We start from the raw sequence: 17,972 nt of genomic DNA on the forward strand, positions 1-17,972 counted from the left end.
GGCAAAATCACCCCTCGTTGAGAACTACTATATCTAAATATATTGAAATATACCAGACATCCCGATGAATCGGAGAGATAAGTGTTCTTCCTTCAGGGAGCTTGAAATCTTTATTTGCAAATTAAAATGCATGCACTTGAACATTAAAGGAATGAAGGAGACAAAGAATATATAAATCGTTAAGCCCAGTAAAACTGGGTTTTCTTCTGAAAATCCTTTAAAAATTTTTTGATGAGTCCTTGCTTGGTGACAAATACCACGTATGGTGTCTGTTTCTTCAGTTGCTGTGAGGATCAGGTGAGCAGATGTGTGATTTATTATCATTATTTATTATTGCCCTTATCATCAGCATTTATTTAAAGCTTCATAGTTTTCAAAGCTATTTTTAAATTTTATTTTGTTATTATTATTTTTTTGAGAGAGAAAGAGTGCACACAAATGGGGAGGCGGGGGAGAGAGAGAGAGAGAATATCTTTGGTTCCATGGAGCCCTACACAGGGCTAGTCCCACGACCCTGGAATCATGACCTGAGTCGAAATCAAGAGTCAGACCCTCAACCAACTGAGCCACCCAAGCACCCCTCAAAGTTATTTTTAACTGTTTTCTCTCCTGTCTAAATAACTTAATGAGATGTTATTGTTTTGGCTCTTGTTTTAGAGACGAGGCTCAGAGAAAAGATGGATTCCGTTGATAAACAGCAGGTCCAAGACTCAATGTATTAAATACTAGTTGCTTCACCTCCTCCATATTGTCTGCTAAATGGGAAGAGCAGGCTGGCCGAATGCCAGAGTGGGCCATCCGCAAGGGCTATGGCTGGGATCAGCTACGGACATCGATCTTTTCCTTTCCAGACATAACTACTCTTAGACCACCATGTTACACGGCTAGGAAATGAACATCAAAAAACCCAACTTGGTACATTTGTATTTTTTCTAAAATAAGCTTGTACTCATGTAAGCCCGCACACCCCGTTCCAAATTTCTGTTCCAAGAGGCTTCATTAGCCGAAACGTTATGTGTTCAACGTCATCTGGACTTTGTGTACATTTAGCAGGGGCAATTCAGAGCCAAAGATTTCTTACCCTGCTTCAAAAGCACTAAACTGTTTCCAAGAAAATCTTTGGCTTAGTACAGCTTTGTAATGGACCATTTCTAAGGTTCCCCACTCAAGATATTGTCATCTGTGCTCATGCTGGTTTCCGCACCAAAGAGAGATAGTCACTGGGTCTTACTGCCGACAACTCCCTGTTCCCACGTAATAGGACTTCATCAAGATGCAGTTGACAACGTGACACCCTTCTCTGCCAAGGCCGCCTCCTAGGGATGGCGGCCAAAGAAGCCAATGATGCCATTAGAAGGTTGAGGCCTAGAAATCACGACATCAAGAACTTGTCCCTGGTCCGTGAAGATGTGACAGAAGTTAGATTTGTTCTGAATGTCAAATCTGGGTTTGGGAGAATATTACCCTTGAGCATCAGAGAATCAACAGATTCATATTTCCCCGAGACATTTAGCGGCTCTTCTCTGGCCCCTCCCACTTTATTACCACCACATCCCCTCCCTCCACCTACACGTTCAGACCGAGAAAACATTTACAGCTCGTGAATATTTCAACAGTGTGGTTTTAAGAGGTACATTAAATTTTTTCTAGATGTTGTGCTTCTGATGTGGATAATGTTACATGATGGAATAAAGACCTCCAAAGAGCTATTGCTATTAATAAATTGGCAGATAAAATGTTAAGAGGGAGCCTCCACTCCTGATTCTCAAAAAGGGAGTCATTAGCAAGATAGAAGTTCTCCTAGGAAGGTACCAGGACCTCTTCTGACTAGAAGAAAGACATTTTTTTTTTCTGTTCTAAGAATTACAGGAAAGGAAGAACTAGAAAGGAAATGAAGCTTATATTTGGAGAAGCAAATACATGAAAATATCACTTGAAGCTTTTAATTCGAAAACCCGGGAGAAGTTCCTTGTTAATTGAAAATCCGCTAGATAATAAAACGCTGTACATTAATTACAAATACTGTCTTATACTAGATACTGTACAATATCCATGAATCCCGCATCCAGCGATCGTTTACTTGGGGCTTTGGAACACAATCCTAAATCTGTGCGCATTCTATCCGAGAGCTTTCAAAAAACAAAAAAAAAAATCATCGTTTCTGAGCTCGGAGGGGCAGAAGAGGAAATTACAGGTCTGGGATTTCCTTGTCCTCTCTCATCACAGAAAATCTTAAGCATTTGCACATGTGGAAAGAAGGAGTCGCTGAAGGAAGGTTTCTAGGGAAAAAAAAATGCTCTCTACTCGGGATGCTGCCTGCGTGTTATTATAACTTGGACTTCCTAGCAGAAGCTACATATCAGTAATTGCCATCCATGGGCATTTTATCTTTTATTTATTTATTTATTTATTTTGAAAGAGAGAGGGAAGGAGCACGGAGCACGAGCATGAGCGAGCAGGGGAGGGGCAGAGAGAGAGGGAGAGAGAGAGTCCCAGGCAGGCTGTGCACTGTCAGTGCAGGAGGAGAGGCTCAAACCCACGAACCATGAGATCATGCCCTGGGCTGAAGTCAAGAGTCAGATGCTTAACTGACGGAGCCCCCTGCCAGGCACCTTAGCCCCATGAGCATTTTAGCTGAACTGGACCAACTTTTTTCAAATTGAACCATTTCAGTCACCACAGAGGGCCTCGTCACGTGTTTTGGGGTCTGGTTGATGTACCTTTAAAAGCACTAGAAAGAAACTTTAGGGAAGTCACTGAAGCTGTCTGTGTTTCAAATTTCTCACCTGTAAAATGTGAGTGGTACTGACTGCTAATATTTGTTGAATATTTTCTGTATTTCAGGTACTGTGCTGCGTACTTTACATTCATCATGTAATTTAATGCTTCCAATGATCCTTAAAACCAGGTTTCCTTATTGTCTCCATTTTCCAGATGCATAGCCGACACTTGGTGGGTAAACAAATTGGGGGAGATCACACAACTCATGAGTGTCCTAGTAGGCATGCAGGACCAGGCACAAGTCCGTGTGAACTCTTAACCGTATTCTATAAAGTTAAATAACCCTTGAAATATCCAGGAGAGTGTCTGGCGAAGGTAGTAATAAGACGTGGCTGTGAATTCGAAAATAAAATCTGCCCTTAAGTATCTTTGTTTATGACAGAGGTTCTCAACTTTGGAGTATATTCAAATCACAAGGGCTATCTGAAAAAATAATAAAACTTGTGCTCATATCCCTATCTCCTAAAAAATTGAAGCAGAACCTTTAGGATGGAGACCTAGGTGTCTGTTTTATTTTGTATTTTTAAAGCTTCTGGTTCTGATTCCTAGTAAGATAGAGAGGCACCTATCACCCCATCTCTCCCACTGAATGTAGTTATAAAACTTGAGCAGATTGCACACAGCCGCCATTTGAAGGCTCTGATAAGTAAGAAGCAGTAAGTTAAAAAGCAGGTGGTTTGGGGAAGAACACCGAACTTCTCAGTCCCACTAAACTATTAATGAGTCTACTTTTTTTTTTTTTTTTTGGTGGTGGGGCAGCCTGGACTCTAGATCTCCAGAAGAATCCCTCCAGTTCTAGCACAGGACAAGAAAGGGTCTCCCAATATACAGAGAGAGGGGGAGACAGTCTCGTTAACCCTAGTGACCTATAGGTATTTAAAACTCTGAGGGAGGGATCTTTCCTCTCAGTTAAGAGGAACTGTGGTCCCAGGAGGGTGAGGGGCTCTGCAACTTATTTTTGTCATATGTTTGCCTACTTGTTGGCCCTGGAAATGGGCACATTGTAGAAAGCACATGACAAAGTGGAACGCCTGGAGGGCTCAGTTGGTTAAGCATCTGACTTCAGCTCAGGTCATGATCTCATGGCTCGTGAGTTGGAGCCCCATGTGGGTCTCTGTGCGGACAGCTCAGAGCCTGGAGCCTGCTTCAGATTCTGTGTCTCCTTTTCTCTCTTCCCCTTCTCCTGCTTGTGCTCTCTCTCTCTCTCTCCTTCAAAAATAAATAAACATTAAAAAAAATTTTTTTTTAGAAAGTACATGACAGAGCGGACAAAGCTCCAGTTTTCTTCCAGGAGACCAAAAAGGGGAGCCTCAAGGAACTGGAATGTGTCATGGAGAGAGCAGAAAGTGAGAAGCTTGAGAAAATGACCCCATGAAAGTGTTTATGGACTTCTGGTCCCATAAGCTGTACACATAGAGATTTGATGCTCACAAGCACCTTATAGGCTTTGAGAGCTGACCTGTGGGATAAATTAGTGCCCAGGTCCCAGAATGACCACTGGATGCTGCACACCTGGGACTGGTCTGAATAATAATGCAAGGCTTTGAAAATGGGATGAACATCAAAACTACAGGAGACTGTTTAGAACTTGTGTCTTGCATCCAACTAGGTTGTTTGGCTGATGAAACAAATACTTCAACATTATCCAAGATTTAAATGAGGCTCAGAGTTGCATAGCATAATTCAAAATGTCCAGGATAAAACCCAAATTTAGTCGGCATGAAACCCAAAGAAGAACCAGTAAAATCTCAACTTCAATGGAAAAAGACAATGAACAAACGTCAACACTGAGGTGACAGAGATGCTGCAGTTATTTGGCAAAGACTTTACAGCAGCTATGACAAGTGTGCTCCAAGAAGAGTAAACCCTGTGAAATGGCTAGAAAAAATGGGATGTAGATTTCTTACTGAAGAAATCAAAACTCAAAGAAGAACTAAACAAAAATTTTAGTCCTGAAAAATAGCATAACCAAAATACAAGTGCAGTAGATGAGGTCAAGAGGAGAATGGGAATGACAAGGGAGAGAGTCAGCAAATTGAAGATATATCCATACACATATCTGCACAACTGAGTTAACAAAATATTGAAAAAAAATAAACAGAGCTTTATGGGCCAATGTAACAGTATCAAGATGTCTAATATTCATGTTATTGGAGTCCCAGATGGAGAGGAGACAATGAAGGGCAGAAAAAAAATATTGGAAAAGAGAATTGCTGAAATTCTTGAATTTTGTGAAAGACATAAACCTACAGATTCAAGAAGCTTGGGGAACTCCAAACAGGGAGGTTGGGGGCTTGGGGGGTAGAGGGGGAACCCCCACAGAGAAATCTATGCCAAGACACATCATGATCAAACTGCTAAAAACTCAAGAAACAGTATTAAAGCAGTCAAAGCAAAAATGACACATTTCTTGTAGGGAACAAGATTTCAATGACTATGGCTCTCTAAGAAATCATGAAAGCGGAAGGAAGTAGCATGGCATTTCTTTAGAAAGGACTATCAATCCAGAATTTTATATGCAGCAAAATAGTTTTGAAGAATGAAGGAAAATTAACAGTATTCTTAGAAGGAAGAAAGCTAAGACCTACCAAAACAAAAACAAAAACAAAAACACCTTCTAAAAGGAAATTCAGACAGAAGGGAAATGATATCAAATGGAAATTTATAATATCAGGAAGGAAGAAAGAGTCACAAAAAATGTCATATATGCAGGTAAATATAGTAGACTACCCTTCACCCTTCTTTAGCCCTTTAAAATATGTAAGCTGATTGAAAGCAAAATTCTAACTGATTAGGTCTGATTGGGTTTTTGAAATATATAGATATAATACATAAGACACCTATAACATTACTGGAAGAAGGCAAAGGAATCTATATAGCGGCAAGGTTTCTGAATTCCATTTGAAGTGGTAAAATATTGACCCTAAACAGACTATAAAAAGTTAAGTATGGTTATTGTAATCTCTAGAGAACCCACTACAAAAGAATCCAAGGAAATATAGCCAAATACACAATAGAACAATTAAAACAGAATATTAAAAAAAATTTAAGTAATCCCAAAGAAGGCAGAGATGGGGAATAAAAAGAGATATAAAATAGAAAACAAATAAGAAAATGTCGACCTAAATCTAAACACAGCAATAGTTATCTTAAATGGGAATTGTCTAAGCACACCAATTATATAATGCCCATCTCTATGCTGTGTACAAGAAACTCACTTCAAATATAATGATAAAGGTAGGTTAAAAGTAAAAGGATGAGAAAAGATAAATCACACAAACCCGAATCAAAAGAAGGCTGCATAGCTACACAAATAGTCAGGCAAAGTGGACTTCATAAAAAAGGAAAATTGTTAGGGATAAAAAGGAACACAGCATAGTGACAGAAAGATCAATTCACCAAGAAGACATAACAATCCTAAATGTGTATGCACCTTAAAACACATTTCAAAATACATAAGGCAAACTGGCAGAATTGAAAGAAGAAACAAACACATCTGTAGTCATGGTTGGAGTCTAAAATGTACCTGTCAGTAATTGACAAAATTAGTAGACAAAAAACAATCAGCAAAAAGAAGCTGGAGAAAAGGCAACAGAATTACATTGGAGCACCTGGGTGGCTCAGGTCATGATCTCACAGTTCGTGAGCTTGAGCCCTACCTCGGGCTCTGTGCTGACAGCTCAGAGCCTGGGGCCTGCTAGGGATTCTGTGTCTCCCTCTCTTTCTGCCCCTCCCTGCTCATGCTCTGTCTGTCTCCCTTAGAAATAAAGAAACATAAATGTTTTTTTTTTTTTAAATGACAACAGAATAACGTCAAAATGAAGAATAGAAGAAGAAAGGAATTTGAAAGATTGCAGGCAAAATTACCTACCTCACTGTCTGTTTTATATACCTCGGTCATAGAAACGAAAATCCCTATAATGCTTTCACTAGAGAACCTTTTCTACAAAACCAGAGACATCCCTCTAAAAGCATATCCATTTGTTTCCTAAAATATGATTGACCTTAGGCAAGTCATGTCCCCTTCCCACCTCCTTTTCCTCATGGGCAAAGTGAGGAGTTGCCCTCACTTAACCCACCCTCCCTCCCCACAAGATTAGATTTTATCCACGGTTCCTTCTAGCTCTGTGATTTTCCCTCTGCTTTTATTTCCTGGTGATTTTTTTTTTTCTCGGCTGGTGTTTGCAAATCATTCTGTACTGATGGAGCCAAAGTATCTTTTCATCTTCCTCTTGTTTAATTTGCAAAGACGGTATTAAAGATAAGACAGGGTGGGCGACCTGAGTCACTGTTGTTCAACCAAGAGGCTGTGGTCTGGAAATCTCCCCTCAGACACAAACATTTTGAAACGAAGGTAGAAACCGATATGGAAAAAAGCAAAAGTAGAACAGGTTCCGACCAAACATATTTTGCTTTATTTTCTGCTGAAATCTCTTTTTCCCCCTGTCATGGAGACGCGGCTTAGGCAATATTTAACCAAATATCACTTATGTGTAACGAGAAATGTGGTAACATTACATTTGGAAAGTTAGAAGTTACAAGCAAAACCTGACAAATGGTTCCAAGTTTGATAATATGAGGAGAAACAGAAGAAATTAAAGGGTCAACCCACGTTCTCTTCAGCTTCCTAACGCGTTTTGTCCAAACAGCTTGAACGATTGCAAAATATTATTCAGGTAATTTCTGGGCACTCTGCTATTACCGTGAGAATTTGAGCAACGTTTATTGAGCATTTATGGTATTGCTTTAGCTTTAGGCCCCTCAGTAGACGCAGGCAGGTAGAAGATACGGTCTCCATTTTCTAGTTACCGTGAAGGCTTCTTGCTGGGCTCTTAAATTGCAGGAAGTGTGGGTGTTTTGCTTATCACTGCGTAACCAATTCCTGGGACAGTGATGCAGAGAGGGCATGCTCCGTGCTAGTTATAGGATGTTATAGGAAATTGATTACAGAGCTAATCTCAGCTCTCTCCTTACTGAGAGGATGCCTCTTTGTACAAGATCAGATTGTATACATACACATAAAATATACACAATATGATGATTTGTTTGTTATATGCACCTATGTAACAAACAACAGATCTGTTGTTTGTTGTTATCTATATAGACCCCCCAAAACAACAGGGCTGATAACATTTTTCCGTTTCCCAGCTGGTTTTCTGACTGTCCAAGAGCTTGTAAAACCCATCACCTGGAGATCTTGTTCAAATGCACATTCTGATTCAGTAGGTCTGGGACAGGACCTGAGATGTGCGTTTCTTTAAAAAAAAATTTTTTTTTTTTTACATTTATTTATTCATTTTTGAGAGACAGAGCACAAGTCGGGGAGAGGCACAGAGAGAATGAGACACGGAATCCGCAGGCTCCAGGCTCCGAGCTGTCGGCCCAGAGCCCGACTCGGGGCTCGAACTCACGAACTGTGAGATCATGACCTGAGCCAACGTCAATGCTGATGTGTGTCACGGGTTGAAAAAGAAGTTTAAGAGCAGCTGCTGGGGTATCATGGATGCAGGAGGAGCATCTCAGGGGAGACAAGAGGTGTGTCCTAGGCCGAGAGCCAAATATATATGAGCCTTGGGCCTTGTTTAGCATGGCTGAGCTACCTTCTTTCCCCGAATCACTGTCCTGGCGGCCTTTGTCTGGTAGAGGTGAGGCACAGTGCCCAGAGCACCCCAGAAACTCTTTTCTGCAGCCTCAATCAGGATATTTGCCTCACGGGGGCAGCCTCCCTGGTCGCCCTGTTTGGGGGCTGGCTAGTTCAATTCCATGCCGCCGAGCCCTGAGACTGAATTTCTCGGGTCATCCAGACAGCCTTGCTTCACTAGCCCTGCCTTAGAATATGTCTGGTCGTCCATTCTGTTTTCACAACCCCGGGGAATGTTACTTTCTAAATAAACCTGAGAAACTATTTTTACCTGGCTTTGTCTTCGTCAGACTGGCCTGTGTTGATGGGTGACCATACACGTAGGAGGGAGGATGCCCACTAAAACCGTAATAAAACGCGCATCTTCTAAGTTGCCTGGAAGTCACCAGCATCTTTCCGAAAGCATTCCTTGGGAGATTGTTTTCAAGCGGGAATTTTCATGCTAACTGAGGCTCAGGGCACCTACAAAATCTTAATTCTCTTTGCAATATGTCCATCGTAGTCAATCAAACAGTGAGCTGTGCGTTTTGGCTCATTGGGGGAGGGGACGCACAGGCAGGAGACACAGGAGCCATTTGGGTTTTGAGCTCAAGGAAGGCACGGGTCTGCCATCGTCCATCGTCGCTAAACGTCGGAGGGCTTTAGGAATCTCCGAATCCCCCTGGAATCCTCAGAGCAGGGAGGCTCACTGGCTTCCTCCTGAGTGAATGAAAATCTTATAACAAATCAGTATGAACATCGTTAGCCATCCTTTTCTGAGAAACTGGGTCCCTTTCAAGGACTTTCTGTCTGTAAACTCCCCTTTCTGCCCACCACTCCACTACCTTCAACTCTTGCGTCGAAAGAGACAAAGCAAAGATGGCAAGACACCACAAACCTTCGAATCTTCGTGGTCTGGTGGAAAGCTCAATAGACAGTGAATACTCATGTGTCTGAGTTTGGGCTATGTCAGTAGCTCTGGGACGTTTAGCACGTTGCTTAACTTCTCTTATGTTTCCAATTCTGGTTGTAAAAGAAAGAAATTGGACTAGACGGTTTAAAAAAAATTTTTTTTTCAGCCCTAAATATCTAGGTGTCTACAGCTTAGTTTCTTTCTAGAACTTGTGAGTCCATCCATGGGGTTCTGACTTCTGAGACAAAAAAACTCGTTAATGAGAATAGTGTCCTATTTAGTTTGACATTGGAATTCGTTTTCAAAAACCAAGATTACCTGGGTGAGTGAAACATATATTAAATCCCCACCAAAGTCAGGAGGAGACCATCGCTCAGCACATTATTAATTTTACACTAATCAACTTGGCGGTTTGTGGTTGATAGTCCATTTCATGTCATTGTTGTTTTTTTTTTTTTTAATCCTTTAAAATGTTCTTCCCTCTCCTCTGCCCTCAGCTTCATCTGAGATTACTTTAACTGATACACTCAGCGTGAATCCAGTCAGTACCCTACCCCAGCCGGGGGGGGGGGGGGGGGGGCTCTAACACAGCAACGCAAAACCCCATCATCTGACAACAAAACACTGATTCTCACAGGAAGCAGGCAAGAGCTTTGTTTTAATAAAAACAGTCTTAGAGCACATACCCATGCACAAACCACGCATGGAAAAAATGTGTCATTTTTACCTTTGCCTGGGGGAAAATGTTGATATTGTACCATGGCTAATAGAAATCAAACCAACGTTAAATCTCTAAATGACTTTTCTCCGCAAGTGGGAGAGCCAGAGTTTAGTACCCAGGAGAGAAAGGCAGAGGAAACTTGATCCAAGGTGACTTGGCATTTTGGTTCCCTAACAACCAGAGCACCATTTCAGGAAATGGAAGGGAGGAATCCGAAGTGATTCCAAGAGAGATAACAGACCATTACATCAGAACTAACTCAAACCTGCCGTGGGAGGCTCTGTCGCTCTTCATTAATAACGACTGAGTCTGGCAAGAAATGAAACAGATGAGTGAGGGGTCTTCACAGAGCGGTGGTTCGGCTCACGCACTGCCAAATTTCATGTGGCATGTTGTAACTTTACTACTCAGAATCATAAAAGAGCTGGGCATGATTCCCAGAACATTGCTAACTTTTCTTCTCTCTTTCTGCGGTCCACATATTATAATTGTATGATTTTTTTTTTTTTTCCAGAGCCATTTTCAACTCTAGAAATGGAGAGAGTATGCAAGGCACATGTTACCTAAGTTTAGACCCGTTCCCTCCCGGCGAGTTCTGCCCTAACGTTTAGGTCCTATGGGAACAGTGGCAGTTTAAAGGGAGTGAGAAGAATGACCGGCCACGGTCAGAGATGAAACAATACTAGCACAGCACCTGCATTCAAGCCCCCGGAAACATCACAAGGTTTCAAATCGCCCCGCCCCACCCCCACCCTTGATAGGTGATCTCGGCAGGATGTAAGATGTCAGCCAACTCAGCTTTCTTTCTACTCACCCCCAAAGTTCTGGGGATCATCTTCCATCCTTGCCTCCCTTCCTCCATCTCAGAGAAGGAAGCATCCTTCCTTCTCTCCCAGCCACACCCAGCGTCTATGTCCAGAACTTGTCTCCTCTCTCTGGACCCTGTAGTCTGACCCATGCAGGCACTGGGGTGGGCTCATCAACACAACTACGGGGGCCCCTTCCACGGGCACTCTCCTCTCTGCACACTGGCCCCCTTGGCCCAGGACTCCTTCTCCCAGGACTTCAGCTCAGAAAGATGGGAATATTATCTCAACTTCAGCAGCTGCCACCCCGGACCCTCCTTCCCAGCTCTGTGCTTGAGGCTGTCTAGAGGTCAAAGCCGTGGAAAAGGAAAGCGAAAAGAAACCTGGGAAATTCATTTCCTCACAGGCCACGGTCTCTGAGTTTCCACTTCCCCCCCAATCTGCCTGCACGTCGCCAACTTTCAGAGTCCTTTTAGCAACGCTTCATCTTTGACAGAGGCAGGGTCATCCTAATAATTTTCTCTCTCCTCTGGGTCTCTGCTCGCGGCCTTCAAGCAAGCCCTCTCTTTCTGAAACATCCTTCTCTCCACCCTGCCTCCTACCTGTCCCATCCCGCTGTCATCTTTGTTCTCTCCAAGCTCCTTGAAGATGTTCTTTTCCACATGAATAGACTTCATCTCTGGCATAGCAGGGCACCACGGTTTACCTCTGTCGCAGATTGCATCTAAAAACTCCGGACAAAATACAAGAAGCCACTACCTGAAGCCTGAAAATGCAGCCAAAGCAGGCACATTGGAGATGGAAATTGAAGCTTGGAGAAGTGACCTGCAAGGAAATGAATTTGTCAGATCTCTCTCTCTCTCTTTCTCTCTGTCCCTCTCTCTCTCTCTCTTTTTCTCTTTTCTCATAGCTTTGCCCTGAGGGCAGCCCCAAGCACCGAGCTGGGAAGGGGTCAGCCCTGGAGGCTGCTAAAACTGAAATAATATTTCCAACTTTCTGGACTGAGAGCTGAGAGAAGGGGTCCTCGTGGGCCAGAGTGTGGAGAGGAGAGTTACGGGGGCAGGGCGGGGTGGGGGGAGTCCGCAGTTCTGTTGATGACCCCGCACAGGGCGTGCACAGTCAGACCCAAAACAGCACAGCCAAGGCTTTGAGAACTGAAGTGATAGCTGAACCACAGCCCGCCTCTGATTAATCTCTGAATGGGGCACACAGGGGACACACTGAAAGTAGCATAACAAAAGCTTTAAAAGGTGAACTGAGATTAGAAGCACCACCCACAGAAGGCAAAACACCACTTCCAGCCGGAATGAACCAAGTTCATTGTCTGATAAATCAAACAAACAAACAAAAAATAAAAAAAAATAAACCCAACACTTTCCAGAGAATTATAAGAATCTACAGAACAGTTCTCATGAGGGCCGGGATAACATCCAAAATTGCTCAAGGATACACGCAGCTAAGAAAATGTGACCAATTCTCAAGGGAAAAGACTAGCAACATATATATGTCAACCCTGAGATGACCCAGATGTTGACATTCTCAAGCAGAGGTTTTAAAGCAGCTAGTATAACTATGACCTATGAAATAAAGGTAAACATACTTACAATGGACAGAAAGAAACAAGTTCTCAGCAGAAAAATAGAAACGATAAATGGAATTAATCAGCAATGATACAATTGAGAAATGAAAGATCTGAAAATTGAAAAATTCAGTGAGCGAGTTCAACAGCAGAATGGAGATGATAGGGAAGAAAAAGAGTCTGTGAGTTTGAAGAGAGATCAATAAGAATTATCCAATGTAAAGAACAGGGAGGAAAAAAATAAAATGAAAATAGACCCTCAGGGACCTGTAGAATCACATTAAAAGGTCGAATGTATATGTCATGGGAATTCCAGAAAGAGACAAAAAAGAAACCAGAGCTGAAAACTGCCAAAATTGGAGATGGACATGAACTTATAGATCAGAGCAGCTCAGCAAACCCCAAACATGATTAACTCAAAGTAAACCACACCTGACACATCATCATCAAGCTCCTGAAAACCAAAGATGAAAAAGAAAATCTTGAAAACTGTTAGGGAAAAATGACACACGACATGCGGGAGGAAAATGATTCGAAGGACCGTGAACATCTCAGGAACCAGAGAGGCCAGAAGACCGTGGATCAACGTCTTCAAAGTGCTGAGAGACCAAGAACAAAACAAGGGCTTTATATCCGAAAGAGGCTGGAATGCGGGTTGATTACTAACTACGGGTTCCGGTCCAGGAAATGGGACAGAAATCCAGAGATCAGCACAGCGGTGGGGCTCCGAAACAAGAAAAGGCCTGATTGACATTCGAGGCTTGCCTGGCCACCTGAATGTCAGACGTGAGACTCACACACACGGGCACGTATATCCACAGGGTCCAGGAGCTCATCAACAAGCTGGGAGCAGGGGTTAAATGGCCACAGCTGCAGGAAAGGGCTCACAGGGATGTTCAGATCTGGCTAGACATTAGCAGTTTTCCACACGTGTCCAAAATGTTTCACCTTTGTCCACACGATTCCCTCTGCCTCGATCGCCTACTTTCTCGTCTCAGTATGACTGATTTCTCCTCATCGTCCACAGCCTGGCTCACAGGTAACCTCATTCATTCCATAGCATAAACTTACTGAATGCTTCCTGTGTGCCAGGAGCTGAACCTGTCCTTAAAGTCTTTCCAGCTCTTCCGACTGAAAGCAATTTTCCCCTCCCCTGAATTTTCATACCGATTCATCCTGCTCATTGTACATTTCGTATTACAGCTAGCCATAGGAGAGCTAGCATGGACGCTGTATTACCTGAGGATAGAGGCTGCGTGTGACTCAGCTTTGTGTTACCAGGAGGGTTTATCGTGGTAACCGAAAGGTACTCATAGTTCATTACTTTTCACGAACGAAGTGAGTGGATACCTTTTTTCTTCGTAAACCAATTAAAATGCTACCAGTCGTTAAGAGTAGCGTGAATCCAGGGCACCTGGGTGGTTCAGTCGGTTAAGTGTCCGACTCTTGATTTTAGCTCAGGTCACAATCTCATAGTTCATGAGATCGAGCCCCTCGTCGGGCTCCGCACTGACTTGTGACTCTTTCTCTCTCTCCCTCCTGCCCCCTTTCCTGTTTATGCTCTCTCTCTCTCTCAAAACAAATAAATGAACATGAAAAAAAAAAGAGTAGCATGGATTACTTCTACTTTTTAAAAAACCACTCAATCAAGTAATTATTTACTCTAACTAGCAAATGATAAAAAAAAGTGGAAGACAAAAGGAACACTGGTATTTCTTAGAACTAACTCTCACAATTCTTTGCCATTCTCCTCGGAAGACTCACAGAATGTACACAGGGCTGGAAGGGGACTTCAGTGTGAAACACCAACCCCTTATTTTACAAATGGGAAAACTAAGAGGTAAAGAGACTGCTTCAACTCTCACAGTAATTGGACCGGACTAAAATCCAGATCTTTCCAGCTCTCCCTCTGAAATCCATGCTTCCTCTAATTCAGGACTGCGAGATACAGATTTGCTGAAATAGAAGACCAGAGATTGGTTGAGTGAGCCTGGATGGTTGGTTAACATCATTGAAGAGGCTGGTCATCTCCTCCCACAAGATGAAGGAGCTATTGTGAAAGTTAACCCAATGTTTGCCTAGCCCTTCCTGAGTGTCTAAGGCTGAATACAACCCCTACTCCTGCCTCTCCAGCTAGTTATTTCACTCACCAATTATGACCCCATCATTTGAAGTATGAGACGTTCAGAGGGAGTCAGTTCCGAATCAAGGTGGAGAGCATGGTTGGAATGAAAATCTCTGCATGTGATCTCAGTTCCATCAAACCCTGAGTCGAGGACACCGTGAAACCTGTTATTGCCTTTGGTGCCTCAGTGTCCCTCCTTGTGAAAGGATGTCGAAAATAACAGTAACTCTGGAAACAGAAATGGAATGCGCATCGACTGACCACCAAATAAAATAGATTTCAGATGGAAACAGAAACAAAAACCTAGAGAAGGATGAAGAGCTTTAGGTATAAAAGGAAAGACAAAAAAAAAAAAAAAACTAAAAAGATAATCCGTTTAAGAAGATGATTTCTTTTCTTTTCTTTTCTTTTTTTTTTTGTCATTCCCAAAGTAAGAGGGCAGGATAATACTGCCAATGCTTAACTCCAAAATAGATAAAAGGTTAAAAAGAAAAAAAAAAAGTCTGCTCTATTGAGGAAAAAAGTCCTGAAATAACCTATCACCGGTGTTCAGAAGTCACAAGGTCATCATTCATCTTTATAAAAAGGGACACTGAACAAAGGCAAAGAAGGTAAAGGGTTTACTTTTACATAACATCAGGACAGGTAAAAGAAATAACTGTAATTCCATGGGCCTTGAGCATGACAGAGAAATTTAAAGCTTTAAGAAATGGCCTATGAAATGCCATACTTCTGGTTTCAACAAATGCTTGGAGACATCATGAAAGTCCTTTTGAAATGGACAGAAAATTTTGTTCACCATTTCTTTTAAATACTTAATATATATATATATTTTTTTCTTTTTCTTTTTTTTTTTCAAAATCTGACAGTCTACTCTGTCTTGACCTAAAATCAGTCAGGGTCAAACCATCCACAACTTTCAAAGCTCACATCTAATTTTACTACCTTAGACGTCGATATTTCTTAACTTCAACACGGAGTAATGTGTGACGCTAACAAATCACCTCTGCTATCAGCTCTGCGTTTGCCACTTGACTATAAAGGCCCTTGTAATGTTCTTTTAAATCTGTTTATGCACACATACGGGCACACATTCTTACCAAATGAGGGATGGAAAGAAAAATCAATGCGCTTGTCCAGTGAAACTTTGACATAGACACACCCCTAAATGCAGAGATAAATGCCTAGGAGACCAGGGTCATAGACTGATGTGTAGCAAGACTAAAATATCTTCAAATTCTCTTGTTGTGTGTTTTTTTTTTTAATTATACAAATTTGAAATTATACACAGGACATATACAGGTTTCTTTTAATATTGAAATAGTTCCTCCCCCAATTTTCTAGTAAGAATGGCATCCTTCAGTATAGTAAACATAGAAAGAAAGCCCACAACACGTTTGGTTCAGTCTTCTGGCTATTTTCAGGCTAAGTGTTTTGTTTTGTTTTCCCTTTTGAATTATTTAAATCCCCATGCCCACTAATGCTCTGCACTTTGCAAAAGTGTAATACTAAGAAATCTTATATTTTTTTATTAACTTGTGGATTTTTCTGGGGCAAGAATATCCTTTAAATGTTCCCTGAGGAGAAACCAAAAAAGAGAGGAATTTTCCTGAGTTTTCGCTTGTAGCTTGTGGTGAATGGGAAAATCAGTCCTCACTTAGATCTACATGGCTGTTTGTGAGCAGAAAATAGTTTTAATTATTGTGCCTATGCAACCAAGATTTTCTGGGACAATCCCAATTTCATTCTTTTCAGTAAATGTGAATTTCTATTACACTTGTAGGAAATTGTCCAACACACATACTCACAGAGGTGATTAAAGTCCATTGTGGAGAACTGTGCACTGCAGCATTGTGGGTAACAAATGGAAGCGAGCTAAATGCCCTTCAGTAGGAGAATCATTTAAGAAGTTTCAGTACATCCATATAACACCAAGCAGATTCAGCCAGATCTCTATGAACCGGCCTGGAAAAATATTCAGAATATAGCATTCATTGAAAAATAATCAGGTTACAGAACAAGTGTTCAGTATACACCCAATTGTGTCACGCTTAGAGCAATTCTACCATTTAGGTTTGTAAAGGGTTAGCAATTTTCTGCAGGATATCCCAGAAGCAAATCAAAAAAGTTGGCTTTGGGGTTGGGATGGAGGTTTAAGTAAGAATGGAAAAGTTTTACTTATCATTCGTATTTCCTAGCTCCCAGGATTTCTATGTCACCTTCTGTGAATTAAAGGCTCCTTGATTCCCCCAATCCTCATTGATTTCCACCATGTGTGAGACCCTGTATTGGCATAAACTCCTGCAGTCCTAGCCACAAGCCGTGAGCTTGCATGAGCTGGTTGGGGAAAAAAAGAAGGTAAATGTCATGGAACTTAACTGCTGAGGGCTGCAGCCAACAGCCTGATATTGTGTCTAGAGGGATTAAGTGTTCCAGTCACCAGCACTAGCAAGAAAGTTCTTGGGACACCTGGGTGGTTCAGTTGGTTACGTGTCCAACTTCAGCTCAGGTCATGACCTCACGGTTTGTGAGTTTGAGCCTTACGTCGGGCTCTGTGCTGACAGCTCGGAGCCTGGAGCCTGCTTTGGATTTTGTGTCTCCCCCTGTCTTTGCCCCTCCCACGCTCATGCTCATGCTCTGTCTCTCAATAATAAATAAACGTTAAGGAAGAAAGAAAGAAAGAAAGAAAGAAAGAAAGAAAGAAAGAAAAGAAAAGAAAGTTCTGATCAGAGGTGGGTATAGAAGCTGCCAGGTAGAGGTAATGCAGAAGTCAAGGACATGGAATCATTATCATTCAGGTTGTCCAGTGTTTCCCTTGGACTTGGTTTGTGGTGGAGATGGCTGGTTGCAAAGTTACCCAATATCCAATCTCTTTGTCTTCCTCAAAATAAAACCCAAATGTTGACTGGGGCTACAGAGTATCCAGGTCAAAACATTCACTTCCTCAAACTCTCTTAATACAGAAAGGGCTGTGTTACTCATTATTGGCCAATAGGTTGAAAGCAAGAGTCTTTTGGGTGACACTTTCTGAAAAATTTTTTTTTCTTGATAAAATAAAAAGGACAGACTCAGCTGACTTATGCCTTTAGTCCTTCATCTTTCAACCTGCCTGGAAATGGATTGGAGGTCTGGGGGTGGAAAAGCCATCTTGGAGCCCCAAAGATGAAAAGCAAACCTTGAGGATGGTGGACCAGGTCATCCTGGGGCAGATTCAGAGAGCCAAGGCCACTGCCCTCTCTGGAGTTCCAGGTAGAGAAGAAAAATCGACCTCTGTTTGGCTAAACTGCTGTAATCATTTCTATGGTCAAAGGTAATCCTAACCTATTCTGGATCCTCCAACAAGGGTTCTGGAATGGAGGAAACAAAGGGCTGTCAAGATTCTGGATGGATCATGAGAGCTCTCGACAAGTGGGCTGTGATCCTGCAG

General features: G+C 42.0%; 1 long non-coding RNA gene across 2 annotated transcripts in view; it reads right to left on the bottom strand.

Moving 5' to 3' along the window:
* Positions 1-17,849, bottom strand: part of LOC125166022 (uncharacterized) — a 42,843-nt gene extending 24,994 nt beyond the window's left edge. Inside the window, exons 1-5 of one of the 2 annotated variants that reach the window (XR_007152315.1) lie at positions 17,721-17,849; positions 16,354-16,510; positions 14,571-14,773; positions 14,286-14,376; positions 11,460-11,666 (exon numbers count right to left, since the gene is read on the bottom strand). This is a non-coding gene — a long non-coding RNA (uncharacterized LOC125166022). Of the gene's footprint in view, positions 1-11,459; positions 11,667-14,285; positions 14,377-14,570; positions 14,774-16,353; positions 16,511-17,720 lie in introns of those variants that run through there. The other variant, XR_007152316.1, reaches the window with a different exon arrangement.
* Between the last annotated feature and the right edge of the window lie 123 nt (positions 17,850-17,972).

The sequence above is a fragment of the Prionailurus viverrinus genome, chromosome B2, assembly GCF_022837055.1.
Source record: "Prionailurus viverrinus isolate Anna chromosome B2, UM_Priviv_1.0, whole genome shotgun sequence".
NCBI classification, from domain to species: Eukaryota; Metazoa; Chordata; class Mammalia; order Carnivora; family Felidae; genus Prionailurus; species Prionailurus viverrinus.